The 17,119-nt window shown below is 35.4% G+C and overlaps 1 protein-coding gene across 3 annotated transcripts in view; it reads left to right on the forward strand.

Moving 5' to 3' along the window:
• Positions 1-17,119, forward strand: part of NRDC (nardilysin convertase) — a 91,427-nt gene that overhangs the window by 1,137 nt on the left and 73,171 nt on the right. The gene's annotated exons all lie outside the window — the stretch shown is intronic.

Genomic DNA, 17,119 nt, shown 5'->3' on the forward strand with positions numbered 1-17,119 from the left:
AAATTCTCAACTTTTGGTTTATGCCATAATCCTCTAAACATCTCTGATAACTGGTGGCTCAATCCCCACCTAAATATTATCTTCACAGGTAACTTATTCCATAGAACGTCATGACTGTAATGTATTTTAAGGAGAGAGCATATTGTCTAACTTCATTTTGAAGGCTGAGGAAATTGAGATCCAGAGAGTCTGCTTTTTGTTCAGAATTATACAGCTGAATAATAACAGAGCTGGTTTGAACCCTGTCCATCTGACACCAAATGCCCTGCACAATTTACTGATTTTTATAAAGTTCTTACTGAGTTGAAAGCTGAAGGATTCTAGGTTAAATTTATTGTATGCCCCTACATTGTTAGAGCAGGAAAGAACCTTAGCCTTAACCTTTTTCACTCCCCACCATCCGCAAAAGACAGGTGACTGAAATTAAGGTCTAGAAGGAAGTGTTTTAGCCCTAAATTGAAGACAGGCCTAAATTCTTCTTTCACTCCACATCTAGAGATTAACAGTACACAACTCTTTGTACTATTCTTCCCAGGCTGAAGATCTTTATGAATGGGCTAAGTTTTCTCTCTTTCTCATCAAAAGATGTGGTTATAGTAGTAATAATGTAAATGAGCAAGTTGAAACCTTGATAAAAGTTATTTAGTTTTTGCCGTCCAGATTAAATAACAGCTTCAGTTTTTTTTCTGCCTATATAAAGTTACATAATAACAGGTAGTGTTTTTAGAATGTACACTATGTGTCAGATACTGTTCTACCTTTGATGTATTGTTTCATTTAATGACCTCATTTTTGGCATATTCATTTGAAAAATACTTACCAAGTCTTACTGTGTGCTAAGCGCTGAGCTATCTTAAATCTTTTCTGAAACTCGGTTGAATATAATTTAATAAATGATATTTTATTCTGGGTACTGAGCATACAAAGATGATTAAGACAGTCCCTGCCTTCAGGGAGCTTCCAATGTAGTAGAGGGACACAGACACATGAAAAAGGTATAACTAGAGCACTAAAGTTTTATAGAAACTATAATAAAAGTATGTGCTGGGTATAGCAAGGAATAAAGTAAGGAGTGGTATAAACTCTACCCGGGGAGAAAGTTAGAAAAGACTTGAAAGAGGAGATAATGCTTAAAAAGTATTGTCTGAGTAATTGTTGCATTTCTACATTTTTGTGGTCTTTTGCCAAATCATTGTCCTTAGTGTCTCAGTTTTCTTATTTTAAAGTGAAGGGTGTTGATTAAGAATAGCAGTGTTTTCCAATAACTTCCTCTCCTTTCAAAAGAGCAGGTCCACTTTTACCTGTTTTATATACCAACGTTTTCAATTAGACTCTTAAAGGAAAGATTTTGTTACTTTAAAATAAAGGTGGAAAACCTCGATATTAGATGAATTTTAAAGATTTAACCATCCTAAAGTTAAATTCTCTGAATTTTGTAACCAGAAGTAGACATGAGGCATCTGCAGCCCAGAGAGCTGAATTATCCTTCTAGGACCTGCTCAGATGTTATCTCTGTGAAGCATTTCCAGGCAGAACTAATCCCTCCTTTCACTGTATTTCAGTAGGACTTTATACATGGTCCATTACAGTACACATCCATTGTATTATAATTATTTATCTTATGAATGTGTGAATACTTACCAGAGGCGGACCTGATTAAAGGAATATTTTGTTGAAAATAACACCTCAAAATACTTGTTTACCAGTCTGCATTTATTAAAATAGCCTGTGGAATTTTACTTCTCTATATGTAATTTGTTTTTAAGTTTTTGGAAATGTTAATCATACCTCCAGGACATCCATTCTGCTTTTTTTTAGTGATCTGTAGCTTGGTAAGTGTTGATTTCCTTCTCTTCTGGAAGGATTAGGGACTTTTTTTCCTGTAAAGTAGGCATTGAGGTCAACTTAAGTGGTCCTCTAAGAAGTTGTACGGGAAGGAGTGGGAAACAGAAGGGAAGCCTTTAGCAGTGAAGGTTTGAAATAGATAGTGTAGAGAATGGGTGAAGTATATTTGAGAAATACTGAGAGAAGTTATGAGTTCTTGAGCATGAAAATGATGTAAATAAAGCAGTGTTTTAAGATTAATGTGAAGATAGTAGCTTAGACCCACGAGATGTGGCAAGACTGTTTTAAGGGGTAATTATATTGGATTGGCCAAAAAGTTCTTTCAGTTTTTAAGTAAAAATAAAAGACATTTTTCATTTTCACCAAGAACTTTATTGAGCAATGTATTCACCGTTTTGTTCCACTACCTTCTGCCATTTTTCATGCAACTTCATAGTTCCATCTTCCCAAAACTTTTTATCTTTTTGAGCAAAGAACTGTTCCAGTTGTGTTTTACAGTCTTCCAGGGAATTGAAATTTTTTCCATTAATAGAATTATGTAAAGACCGAAATAAATGGAAATCCGAATGTGCGGTGTCTGGTGAATCAGAACTTCCCAGCTAAGCTGTAACAGTTTTTGCCTGATCATCAAAGAAACATGTGGTCTTGCGTTATCCTGATGGAAGATTATAAGTTTTCTGTTGACTAATTCTGGACGCTTTTTGTGGTGTGCTGCTTTCAGTTGGTCTAATTGGGAGCAGTACTTGTTGGAATTAATCGTTTGGTTTTCCGGAAGGAGCTCATAATAGGGGACTACCTTCTAATCCCACCATATACACAACATCACCTTCTCTGGATGAAGACCGGCCTTTGGTGTGGTTGGTGGTGGTTCATTTCCCTTGCCCCATTCTGTTCCTTTCCACATTATTGTACAGCATCCACTTTTTATCACCTATCACAATTTGTTTTAAAAACGGAACGTTTTCGTTATGTTTAAGTAGTGAATTGCATGCGGAAATGTGGTCAAGGTTTTTTTTTTACTTAACTTACATGGAAACCAAACATCAAAGCAATTAACATAACCAAGCTGCTGCAAATGGTTTTCGCGCTTGATTTGGATATTTTGAGTATGTTGACTGTCTCTCAGGTGGTATAACAATGATTGTTCTCAATGTCTCAATTTGATCGCTATCAACTTGAACTGGTCTACCCTACAGTGGAGCATCGTCCAGGGAGAAATCTCCAGCATGAAACTTCTCAAACCACTTTTGACACGTTTGATTAGTCACAGCACCTTCTCCATACACTGCACAAATCTTTTTTTGCGTTTCAGTTGCGTTTTTACCTTTCTTGAAATAATAAAGCATAATATGCCGAAAATGTTGCTTTTTTTCTTCCATCTTCAATATTAAAATGGCTACACAAAAATTCACCAATTTTGATGTTTTTTTAAAATGCACGCTGATGTGACAGCTGTAACAAAACACTCTAATGAAATTGTTTTGAATTAGGTTAAACACAACTAAGCGCTACTAGAGCCATCTTACTGAAATGAATGTTTTGGCCAACCCAATAATTGTGTATTGAATGGTGTGTGCTGATGTATATGGTACTATTCTTTCTCTAATTGATGTGTTCCTCTCTTCACTTTTTTTTTCTTTCCTCTTATTAAGTTAATTTAACAAATGTTTGCTAGGCTAAAAACCTATGAATCTGGAGTTCAACTCTGTTTTGCTCACTTACAGCATGTCATAGTTCTCAAATAGTATTTGTAGAATGTCTAAATGCATGAGTGCCCATATGCCAGGCATTTTCATGGAACTCTTGGGGATATTCTGCTAGGAACTTTTTAGATCAAATTTGTATCCTGGCCAGTTTTAAAAAATAATTACTTGATTTTTGAGAGAAAACAAGTATGAATAGGCAGGTTACAGAGAAAAAAATATAAATTATACAAATAATAATATGAATGGTGATATTGTAGTATATTTAATTCATATAGAAGCTTGTGGTAGTTGGCACATAATAAGCATTCAAATGTTAGCTGTTATTGTTTTAATATGTTCACAATTAAATGATATTTGCAGCACTGTAATAGCAAAAAGTTGGCAACAACTTTATTGTCCATTGGTTGGCTAAAGATTATTATTATACCATTCTACAATGAAAATAATATGTAACTATAAGACTAGATAGAGGGGCTTCCCTGGTAGCGCAGTGGTTAAGAATCTGCCTGCCAGTGTAGGGGACATGGGTTCGAACCCTGGTCTGGGAAGATCCCACATGCCGTGGAGCAACTAAGCCCATGTGCCACAACTACTGAGCCTGTGCTCTAGAGCCCGTGAGGCACAACTACTGAGCCCACGTGCCACAACTACTGAAGCCCGCACACCTAGAGCCTGTGCTCTGCAGCAAGAGAAGCCACCTTAATGAGAGGCCTGCACACCGCAATGAAGGGTAGCCCCCGTTCGCTGCTACTAAAAAGAAAGCCTGCGCGCAGCAACAAAGACCCAATGCAGCCAAAAATAAATAAGTAAATAAATAAATTTATTAAAAAAATAAAGTGTTTAAAATAGATAGATGGTTTTATATATCGATATGGAGAGGTGTCCCATTTACTATTGAATGAAAAAAGCCAGTTGCAAACCACAATATATTGTATAATTCCATTTTTATAAAGAAAACCCAGAAAACAACACCTCCCATTATATGTTTACCTAAAATGTAATTTACTGTGTTTAGATATGTAGAGAAATGATTAGAAGTGATATTAAGTAAGCTTGTTTCTCTAGAGAAGAGGAGAGATTTGACTTGTTTACTTTTTAGTAATTAAAAAAGATTGATCAATAAACAAAAGTATTATTTGGTCCTTGTAGGAAATTTAGGTAACAAGAAAAAATTTAAATTCCCTATAATCATTCCACCTGGCATTAACCACTGGTAACGTTTATTCCTTTTTGCTATGCAGTTGTAATTTATAATTTTGAAATGGTATAATACTATCTTTAACAATGTTGTGGACATTTTCTTATTAAGTGTTTTTCAATATATTTTGTCCACTTAGAAGTCCATGGTGTAGATATACGATAATTTAATCATTAGCATTTTATAGGATGTTTAGATTATCAAATTTTTCTTTACCTTAGAAGCCTGTTTATTCTCAACTGAATCCTTTGGGTGTAGACCCAATCATAATGGGTTTGGTAGATATGTAGGGTAACCTCTGGTGATCTGGTCTGTTTCTAGGATATTCTTTACTTGGGAGAACTGGCAGATAAGAAGATGGTTTGTTCTGGGACTTTCACTCTGACATAGGTCTTATTTTCATACTGGTTCCTAGAATGAAGTCAGTCATTAAGCCTGTCCAAGTCATAGGAAACTGAGTATATTATAGTCCTTTTCTAGTGTGTGTGTGTGTGTGTGTGTGTGTGTGTGTGTGTGTATTATTTTTTCTTTTTTTGTGGTGGAGATGGTGGGCTTAGTTACATGGACCAGAATTAAACTGCAGAAAGGTTGGAAGTAGATTGTAGTTTGGAAAGTTCACTTGGTCCTCTGAAGACAGAGAATTTATATTTCTATTACCACCAACATCAATGGTCTTTGTTCTCCTAATAACAACTGGTATTTGTTGAGTGCTTACTAGGTATTAAGTGCTATTCTATGGAGTTTACATAGATTATCTCATTTAATCTTTACAGTAATCCTATTAGATAGTGCTCTTATTACATGATAGCCTAAATGCTATTCTATGAAAATACATTACTGAGCAGGTACTGAGCACTAACTGGAGTATAAATGAATTGTGTTCTCTCATTTGGTTCCTTCTAAGCAAAATTCTTAACCACGGCAGGTAAGGTCTAAGTCCCTCCATTTTTTGATTCTTAACTTTCCAGCTTCACATTCTGTTATGCGGTTTTGTGCTACTTTTCTTGGCACATGCTGTACTCTGGTCAAACATTACCTCCTCTGTGAACCCTTTACTTCTCTTCTTTCAATCTTCCCCTCCTATATGTGAGCTATTTACACTCTTGTGTGCCCCTGTAGCAAAGTTTGTCAAGCTATTTCATCTTTTTGTAAGTACTGGTTTGTCTTTCCCCTCTATTATGCTGAAATTTTTGTAGAGAGGGATTTTGTTTCTTTGAATCTTTGTATGCCTTCTTTTCTGTTATTAATAAATCAACTGTCTATACACCTAACACCCATCTTTCCACTTGTGCAATAGATCCCATCCCCTCTTTATTGATCCCAGCCACTAATTATTTCACCGGTTGTTCCCCTTCCATCCTGCATCATCAATTTCCCCTTTTTACTGGATCATTCCCATGAACATACTAATATGCTATAATTGTTCCCATTTTCTGGGGAAAAGCATTTCTTTGCTCAGATCCCTTTGGAACTATGCCCTTCCAGCTACTCAAATTTCTCTATTTCCTTGATAGCAAAGCTTGTTAGAAGAGTTGTCTGTATTCAAAATTTGCAGTTCATCTACTCCCATTATTTCTTGAACTCAGAGTGGGCTTTTGCCACTTTGCTTTACCAAAATAGCTATTTTCAAGATCACCAATAACTTACAATTGGTCAGTTCTCAAGTTCTTATCTTACTTGACCTTTCAGTATCTTATGACACAGTTGAACGTTCTTTCCTTCTGGAAATGCTTTTTTTCAGTTCCAGGTCAACACTGTTCTTAGTTCTCTTTCTGCCTCATTTGCAAGGTTTCTCCTTATCTCCTTTCTCCTTATCTCTAAATTTTGGAGTGCCTGGGCTCAGTTCTTGGACTTCTTTTACCTGTCTGCTTTTGCTCCCTGTGTTGTGGCTTTAAATAGCACCCTGTATTGAATAACAATTTTACTTAGGTTCCCCACCCCTATGCTCTTTCTTACTGTTTTATTTTTCTTCATAGCACTTGTTTACTATTTGATATACTATATATTTACTTGTTCATGAGAGCAAGGACTTTGTTTTGTTCATCCCTATATCTCTAGTGCCTAGAATGGTGCCTTTCTTATAGTCTTGCTTCCATCTCTGACCCCTTCATCCTTTTCTTCTCTGGCCTGATGGATGTATAAGGATATGTTTTGCAGTCTTCCTTTTTTAAAATCATTTTATTTCTTGTTTTTATTTCAGATTAAAATACTTTTTTAAGGAATAAAACCATATAGATACACTTGAAGCTCTTTGGATATTGCCCCCTCCTATTGCATTCCCTATCCTCTTTTTCCAGTCTTAACCATTATTTGAATTTTATATATATATACCATTCCTATGTATATTTTTATATTTTTTATTAAATTTGCATTTATCTATAAACAGTATACATTATTGCTTTCACATGTTTTAAGACATATAAATAGAAATTATGTCACATTAGATGTCTCATAACCTTTTTTTTTTTGGTTTAACATTGCTTTTGAGGTTTGTTCATGCTGATAAGTGTAATACTAGTTATTTGTGTTACATGCTGTTTAATATCTTGTGTGAACATATCATTATTTATTTGTTTTCCTACCACTGGTCATTTAGATTATTCCCAATTTTCTGTTGTATTTTGTTTTCTGATTATGCCACAATTTATCTTTTCTCGATTGTTGTATATTTAGGTTATTTCCAGTGCTTCAGTGAACATTTTCTTTTTTTTTTTTTTGCGGTACGTGGACCTCTCACTGTTGTGGCCTCTCCCATTGCGGAGCACAGGCTCCGGACGCTCAGGCTCAGCAGCCATGGCTCACGGGCCCAGCCGCTCCACGGCATGTGGGATCTTCCCAGACCGGGGCACGAACCCGTGTCCCCTGCATCGGCAAGCGGACTCTCAACCACTGTGCCACCAGGGAAGCCCTAGTGTACATTTTTATACATGACCCCTTGAGTACACATTTTAGACTTTATTTATATACCTATAAGTGAAATGACTAATTTTTAACCTTACTATAGATGTTGCCAAAGTACTCTTCTAATTAGTTGTACTATTTACATTTGTTCCAGAGTTCCTGCTTCTATATATTATTACCAATTCCTGATACTGTTAGATTTTTAAAAAAATTATTGAAAACTTGATCTGTGGGAAATATTTTTCTCTTAAAAATTTTTTTATTTGCAATTTCCCGTATTACTAATAAAATCAAACACTATTTCATGTTTCCTGGCCATTTGGATTCTCCTTTTATGAACTGCCCATTTTTCTGTTGGGTTGTTTTTTTTCCCCCTCTTTTAAATTGACTTGTAAGAATTCTTTACATATTTTAAATAATCCATTTTTGATTATGTGAGTTGCAAATATATTCTCTAAGTCTATATATAGCTTATCATTACCCTTTGTTTATAAAGTCTTAAAATTTAATCAGATTTATTCATCTTTTTATTTATGGTTTGTGCTTTTTCATCTTATTTCCTTCTAGAGGTTTTATTGTTTTGCTTTTTACACTTGTGTAACAATCTAATTTTATTATTGTTCTTTAAAAATATGGGCAGCCAGTTGTCCAAGCACACCTTTTGAAAAGTCTATATCCCAGAGGTCACCACATTTTTTCTGTAAAGGGCTAGATAATAAATATTTTAGACTTTGTCAGTCAAGAGGGAAAATTAAGGATATTATGTAGGTACCTATATAACAAGAAAGAAAACAAATTTCTGCAAATTAAAAAAAAAAATTTTTTTTTCTTGGCCATGCTGTGCAGCTTGCGGGATCTTAGTTCCCTGACCAGGGATTGAACTCAGGCCACCACAGTGAAAGTGTTGAGCCCTAACCACTGGACCACCAGGGAATTCCCTCTGCAAATTTTTAATAAAATTTTTATTAAGTTCAAAATACAATAGTAGTACTTTATTTAGTAATACAGGTCTACTAGTGAGAAGAGGTGGAATTCTTTTTGGGAGGGATAGCATTTTGCTTTTGGTGGGGTTCAAAGTTAATGTTCCCTGTCTTTAAAGTTGATTGCAAATGTGTCATCTGTTAATACTGATTTGTAATGAGAGTTTACATATTTCATCTTTGAAAATGTGTTTTCACACAGACAGGTACTACCAAATACTGATATTAGTCTATGAGCATTTGATTTTATTTGAACATATTCATTGCTTGGAAGGCATTTATAGAATTCTATTAGTTTCTTCTCTGATATTTTTGCCGTTTAGTTTCTTCTCTGATATTTTTGCCATTACATTGTAGATTAATCATTTCTGATTGAAAATTAGGTGGAAGCTCCTCAACTGCACAGTTAAAGGACTTTGAAATAAGGAAATTTCCTTTGTGATTGCACCACCATCTGAAAAACACTGCTGGAACCGTAGTTTGCTTGGAAAACGTATCTGTGGCAAATTTGTGTGGGAATGGAGATAGGGCTTCTTGTTTTAACTTTTAACAGCACAGGAAAAGTATAAAGCCGCTTGCCATTGCTTGTAATTCAGATAACATTAGTTGTTTTTGAAACATAAGTTTTGCGTATAGGCACTGTTTGGTAATTTTGGGTTGAAATCATTAAGAAACATGAAGTCCACAGCAAAAGCTAACTTCCAAAGCCATCTGGTATTTGACAGTGGCTGAAGGCTGTTCTTCAAAAAAGTTTAAGTTTTTACTCTGAGCTCAAAACATTGCAATAAAAGGTTCCTATTGCTAAGCCATCAAACTGCTTACTCTAGAGTAAAGGAAATTAAAAATATTCAGTTTCTGGGAATTTCCTGGCAGTCCAGTGGTTAGGACTTGTGCTTTCACTGCCACGGTTCTGGGTTCGATCCCTGGTCGGGAACTAAGATTCTGAAAGCTGTGCGGAGCAGCCAAAAAAAAAAAAAATTCAGCTATTTCTTTTTTTTTTTTTAAATAAATTTATTTATTTATTTTTGGCTGCGTTGAGTCTTCTTTGCTGCATGTGGGCTTTCTCTGGTTGTGGCGAGTGGGGGTCACTCTTTGTCGAGGTGCACAGGCTTCTCATTGCGGTGGCTTCTCTTGTCGCAGAGCACGGGCTCTCGGTGCGTGGGCTCAGTAGTTGCGGCACACCGGCTCTAGAACACAGGCTCAGTAGTTGTGGCACATGGGCTTAACTGCCCCATGGCATGTGGGATCTTCCTGGACCAGGGCTCAGAACTCGTGTCCCCTGCATTGGCAGGCAGATTCTTAACCACTGCGCCACCATGGAAGTCCCTCAGCTTCTATTTCTGACAAAAATTAACAGAACTAATGATTATAAAGTCTACAAGAGCAAATGACTACTAAAGATAGGAATTTATTTATTTATTTAAATTTTTTTTTTAAGATGGGAATTTATTAACAAAATCCACATTGAAAGTGTGACATTTGAATTCAACTTTCCCCTTTCCTTATTTGGACATGATAGATATGTGCTGTTGTTTCAAAGAAAAAGTTACAGTACATGTGACACTTGAAATGCTGTTCAGTTATAAATTCATTGCTGCGGTTTTTAGGTTGTCGAGCAGCAGTGAAAATGCTGCGTGTGCTCTCTCACAGCTACTCCATTCTGCCATTGTGACTCAAAAGCAGCCATAGACAATAAGTAAATGAATGAGTGTGGCTGTGTTCCAATAAAACTTTGTTTATGGACACTGAAATTTGAATTTCAGATAATTTCATGTATCATGAAATATTAATCTTTTGTTGGATTTTTTTCCAACCACTTAAAAAAGTAAAAAACATTCTTAGTTTGAAAGCTGTAAGCCATAGTTTGGTAATTCCTGGTATATTTTTTTTCCTATATTGCCAACTCAGTCATATGTTAAGTTTTCATATATGAATGAATCTTTTTTCAGGGATCTTTATCATGTTTTATTTTGTAAATTTCTTTTTCATTATGTCATGGCCTAAAAATTCATATTTTATTTGCAGGGAGGGTTTGTCAACTAATTTTCGTGTCTGTGGACTAAAAAGTTTGATTTCTTGCTGTTTCCATTTATTTTACTTGATATAAATCTTTAATCTGGTTGATTTTGTTGCTAAAATTAGTAACTTATTAATTTTTCATTAATAGGTCTTTACTGAAAATGATATTTAGATGTAACATCCCACTTCCTGTTCTAAAATACATCCCAATTTTTTTTGATAAACCAGTATCAATATTTATAGCTCAAAATATTGTTCATACTGAAACATGTAGTCTACTATGATTACATCTTCTTTCTTGAGTAACTTTGTTGTCTCTAGTATTAAAAATTGCCTTTATTTAGATATAGTTCACATACCATACAATTCACCCATTTAAAGTGTGCAACTCCTTAGTTTTTAGTATATTTACAGAGTTGTGCATTCATTACCACAATTTTAGAACATTTTCATTACCTCAGAAAGAAACCCCACACCCCTTACTTGTCAGCCCTCCCCAGTGGTCCAACCTGTACAAGCCCTAGGCAAATGATAATCTATTTTCTGTCTCTCTAATCCCTGTCTGTCTCTCTAGATCTACTTTCTAGAAGTCTCTCTACTTTCTGTGCCTCTGTCTGTTCTGGACATTTCATATAAGTGGAATCATATAATATGTCATCTTTTGTGATTGACTACTTTCACTTAATGTTTTCAAGGTTCATCCATATTGTAGCATGTACCAGTACTTCATTTCTTTTATTGCTGACTAATCCATGGTATGGATATATTTTATTTATCCATTCAGTAGTTGATGGATACTTTTTGGCTATTATGAATAATGCTGCTATGAACATTTATGTATAAGTTTTGCATGGATGTATGTTTTCATTTATTTCAAGTATATAATAAATAGGAATAGAATTGCTGAATCATATGGAAACCATTTAACCATTTGAGGATCTTTCAGACTTTTCCAAAGTGATTGTACCATTTTACTTTCCTTCCAGCAGCGTGTGAGAGTTCCAATTTGTCTACATCCTCACCAACATTTGCTAGTATCTGTCTTTTTGATAATAGCCATCCTAGAGGGTATAAAGTGGTATCTCATTGTCATTTGCATTTCCCTGATGGCTGATGATGTTAAACATCTTGTCATGTGTTTACTAGTCATCTGTCATCTTCTTATACTATGTGTATCTTCTTTGGACAAGTGTCTGTTTAAATCCTTTGTCCAACTTTACTTTTTTTAATTGAGTAGTAATAATTCTTTATATATTCTAGATATAGGTCTTCTTAGATAAATGATTTGCAAAAATTTTCTCTTGATGGTGTCCTTTGAAGCACAAAAGTTCTAAATTTTTATGATTATTTTTATTGTTGCTCGTGCATCATATCTAAGATGCCTTATTACTATTATTTTTGTTTAGTGCTCTTTGTGATCTAACATGAATTCTACCCTAGTTCTCTGCCAGAGCTTTAAAACTCCTCTAACTATGGTCAAACACATCAATAAATCCATCAATTCAACTGTTTTCTTGTATCTTCATTCCTCAATCAGTTTAGAATATAAATTCTTCAGTCCCAGGAAATTTTTCTTGAATTTTTCCCCTCTGTTTTCTTTTGAAGCTATTATATAATATAGGAACACTGTTTCAATGAGAGGGACTTTACTATGGTAACACTGTTAGCCTCTTTCTCTACCTCTTCTTCCCCTTCACAGGAGTGGCTTATTTGATTAGTGAGTGCAGTAGAATGACCTTGGGCATGCTCACTCTAACCTTTTCATCTCTCTTTTCATTCCAGCCTGCAGACAGCCAGTATTTTGGCATATTCTTAGCCAGTGCAGTAGACTGAGTGCACGACTAGCTCTGCCTTTTGGGGGAAATATTTCAGTTCTCGTGGATAACTTCAATTCAGGGAGGGTTAGCAAGCCATTTCCAAACCGCTCTTGAGCTGTGTTCTCCAACCTAGCTTTATATCAAGGATAAAGCTGACATTTTGCTCTCAATTTTTCTGTTCCCTCCCTTTTTCTCGTCTGATTCTGAAATCAAGTGGGGAAGAGACGTGCTTTTTTAAAATTGTGGTAAACTGCACATAACAGAATTTACCATTTTAACCATTTTTAAGTGTACTGTTCAGTGGCATTAAGTATATTCACATTGCTGTGCAACCATCACTATCATCCATCTCTAGAACTTTTTCATCTTAAAATGAAACTCTGCACCCATGAAATAATAACTCCCCATTTCCTCCTCCTCCCAGTCCCTGGCAGCTGCCATTCTACTATCTATTTGTGAATTTGACTATTCTAGGTACCTCATGTAAGTTGAATTATACCATGTTTGTCCTTATGTATCTGCTTTATTTCATTTAGCATAATATCTTCAAAATTCATCCATGTTGTGGCATGTGTTAGAATTTCCGTCTTTTTTAAGACTGAATAATATTCCCCTGTATGTATGTATCACATTTTGTTTATTCATCTGTTGATAGACTTTTGAGGTGTTTCCTCCTTTTAGCTATTGTGAATAATGCTGCTGTGAACACTGGCTTACAAATACTCTTCTAGTCCCTGCTTTAAACTCATTTGGGTATATACCAGGAAGTGGACTTGTTCAATCATTTGAGTCCTCCTAATGTATTAGCGTTGCTGTGTAATAGTCCACCTCAAAATTTAAGCGGCGCAAAGCAACAATGATGTATTATTTTTTTACAATTCTATGGGATGACCAGGCAATTTTTTTTTTCTTCTTACCTGGGCTCATTTTTGTGGCTATATTCATTTTGTGGGTTGGTTGGAGCTAGAGGGTCTAAGATGGCTTCAATCACATGTCTAAGGCCTTGGTGGGGACAGCTAGAAGGTAGGCCTTCTCTCTGCACATAATATATCCTCATTCATAGTTTAGCTTAAACTTCTTGACATGGCAGCTGAGTCCCCAGAGAGTGAAGGCAGAAGCTGCAGGGCATCTTGAGGCCTAGGCTCTAGGACTTCACGACAAATTATAGGGCAAAGTTTACAAAGCTAGCCCAGATTCAAGGGGTGGGGAGAAATAGACTCCAACTCTTGGGAAGATTGACCAGGTCACTGTGGGGGCCATTATTAAAATGATCAATTACACCTAATAACCTAACAACTGATCCATAGATGAGGAACCTTGAGAAATAGGGAAGGACTGCCATTAGGGAACAAAAAGGCCTTCTGGTGAGTCTTAAATGGGGTAGCTTGCTGTTATGTTTTAACAAGCAGAGAAGCATGTGGATTTTTTTGATCTTGGTTATTTGCAAGAACTATATTGTACCATGCAGTAAGTTTTTGTTTCTTTTTCTTCTCCTTTTTAAAAATTTTACCTCTGGCTGCTGTGCGCAGGCCTTCTCTAGTTGCAGCAAGCAGGGGCTACTCTTCCTTGTGGTGCGCGGGCTTCTCACTGCGGTGGCTTCTCTTATTGTGGAGCATGGGCTCTAGGCGCACGGGCTTCAGTACTTGTGGCTCGTGGCCTCTAGAGCGCAGGCTCAGTAGTTGTGGCGCACGGGCTTAGTTGCTCTGGGGCACGTGGGATCTTCCCGGACCAGGGATTGAACCCATGTCCCCTGCATTGGCAGGTGGATTCTTAACCACTGTACCACCAGGAAAGTCCCCATCTTTTTCTTCTTTTTTTAAACAAGTTGTATGGTTAGCTTTAAACTAATGCAGCTTGGGTGAGAAGGCTTTAGCTGACTCAGGCAGGCCATGTCAGCTTTACTATGTGGACTGTTTTAACTTGAGATTTGCAACTGGCCTAGAATTATAGGCAAAACTGAACAGGGATTTAATTTTTAATGGTTTGGTGAGCATAACAATGAATGCTTTTATGGACTTCTTAAACCAGGTCTGCAGCTTTAAACTGCAAAGATGTCTAAAGTTTCAAATGTACTATACAGTAGTTAATGACTAAGGCTCTAGCCTTAAATTGTTAATTCCAGGTCTAGAAAGAGAGTACTAAATCTTTTTAGGTTAAAAGATGGTACTTTGTAATTATGTAACTTGTCACTACCCGTCCCCTGCCCCCCACTATATGGTCTCAAGTATTTTTGGATTTAAATACATGAGCTCTTAACTGTGGTAATTTTAGTGACTGGAAGTGGCTTCACAAAAGGTTGGTTCATTTAATTAAGGAACAAATAAAAATGAGTGGGTGGATACTTTATTATAAAGAAAATAATGCCACATTCTTGATTCTTGGGCTTGGTTTGAAAAATATACTTCAGTCTTTTTTTTTTTTTTTTTTTTGTCCATGCCATTGCAGTCTGTGGGATCTTAGTTCCCCAACTTGGGCCTGGCAGTGAAAGCACCGAGTCTTAACCACTGAACTGCCAGGGAATTCCCTACTTCAGTCTTTATAGTCAGTACAGGAGCAGTGTGAGGATGAAACCAAATAAAGGTAGACAAGTTGAATAAGCTAGAGGGAGAGAGGTTTTCTTAGACATCTTAGAAGAGCCCTACCCCTCCAAAAATTTACACACACACACACACACACACACACACACACACACACACACACACACACACAAATAATTGAGACTACGTGGTTTGGGGGGAGGTAATGATGAGTTATATAATTACAAAGTTAGCCCCCCAAGTACCCTTTTTTGACCTATAATGATTTAGCATAGTCTAGGTCTAAAAATAGCAATTTAAGATAGAACCTGAGTCGCTAATGGTTTTCTCTCTGTATATGGAAATGAGGTCTTGAAGGCTATATAGTATACTGTGGTATGGCTATGAGATAATGTATTTGCATATTTTTCTATATATGGACATTTGGATGATTTCCAATTTTTCTCTACCACTAATGTTGCTGCAGTGAACATTGTTGACATATCTTAGTGCATGTGTGTGAACATTTCTATAAGATATATAGAAATGAAATCACTGGGTTGAAACGTATGCAGAGTTTACATTTTTAAGAAAATAGGTATGGCCATATTCTCCTACAAAAATACTGTACGCACTGAGATTCATAAGCAAGTGTGTGAGAATACCCTGTCCCCTTGTCAGTATTGGATAGCAATACAAATTTAGCTAATTTGCTGGATGAAAAATATTTTGTTGTTTTCAGTTGATTATCTTTGATTTCTGCTAAGGTTCAGCATCATTTCATTTATTAGACATCTTGTATTTCTTCTTGAAATGTTTGTATATATTTTTAAACCTATTTTTATTAGTTTTTGGTTTTTGCTCTTATTGATTTGAAGGGACTCATGTATATTGTTATTCTTTTCTCTCAATATGTACTTTTCTCTTTGATTTAATTTATGATGTTTTGTTTTAGAAAAGTTTTAAATTAGAATATAGTGAAATCTTTCCTCCCCCCCCACCGCCCTTTATAGCTTCTGGATTTTGTATCTTGTTTAGCATAAATTTTCTTCATGCCAATATTATAGCAATATTTTCTCATAAATACTTTTAAGACATTTTTTTTCTTTTAGCTCTGTAAGCTATGTGAATTTATATGTGTTAGGTGTAAGATAGAGATGGCTATTTTATCTCCCTAAATGAATTATCTATTGTTTCAACATCATTTATTGAATTATAATAAAGTATTGCAACAATATTATAAACATTTTTCTGTTTCTAGAACCTGTTTTCTTAAATTGATCTGTAGGTGTTCCTGTTCCAGTATACTCTTTAATTTTAATTGCTTTAAAATATTTATTTTTATAATTGGTAATGCAGTTCCCTCTCATGTTTTCCCTTTTCAAAATGTTCTTGGCATTTTTGGGTTTTTTTTTGGTCCATATGAATTTTAGAATCAGTATGCCAAGTTACACACACACACACACACACACACACACACACACACACACACACTTACTGGGATTTTAAAATTGGAATTGCCTTGAATTTATAGATTAATTTGGGGGAAGAATTTATATCTTTGTAATATTGAAGTTCCCATTGCAATGACATGGTATGACTAGTTACGTCTGTTATTTTCTCCTGTAAAATTTTCTAGTTTTCCTCATGTTGGATGAGGAACAGAATGGCTTCTGGTGCCATGCTACTTGGGTTCAATCCCTGCTAAGCTTGGGCAAATAAAAATCCTTTATTTTGTGTGTGTGTGTGTGTGTGTGCGCGCGCTTTAGTTTCCTCATCCATAAAATGGGAATAATAACTCATTAGGGTTATTATGAAGATTAAATGGGTTAAGACATATAAGTTAATACACTTAAAATATGAGGTGTTATTATTAGATACATATTTATAGTTTCTTTTGCTTTTGTGAATAGGATCTTTTATTTAAATCTCATTTTAATTGGTTACTTTTGGTATATAGGAAATTCATGATTTTCGTTCATGGTTCTTGATTTGGATGCTTTGCTGAACTCTTCATACTATACTAATATATATATATTTTAAATTCTCTTGCATTCTCTTGGTAATCGTATATTTTTGCAATGAATTGTTTTAACTTTCAGTATCTTTGCTGTATAAATCTATTTTGTTTATTTAT

The sequence above is a fragment of the Lagenorhynchus albirostris genome, chromosome 2, assembly GCF_949774975.1.
Source record: "Lagenorhynchus albirostris chromosome 2, mLagAlb1.1, whole genome shotgun sequence".
Classification (NCBI taxonomy): Eukaryota; Metazoa; Chordata; class Mammalia; order Artiodactyla; family Delphinidae; genus Lagenorhynchus; species Lagenorhynchus albirostris.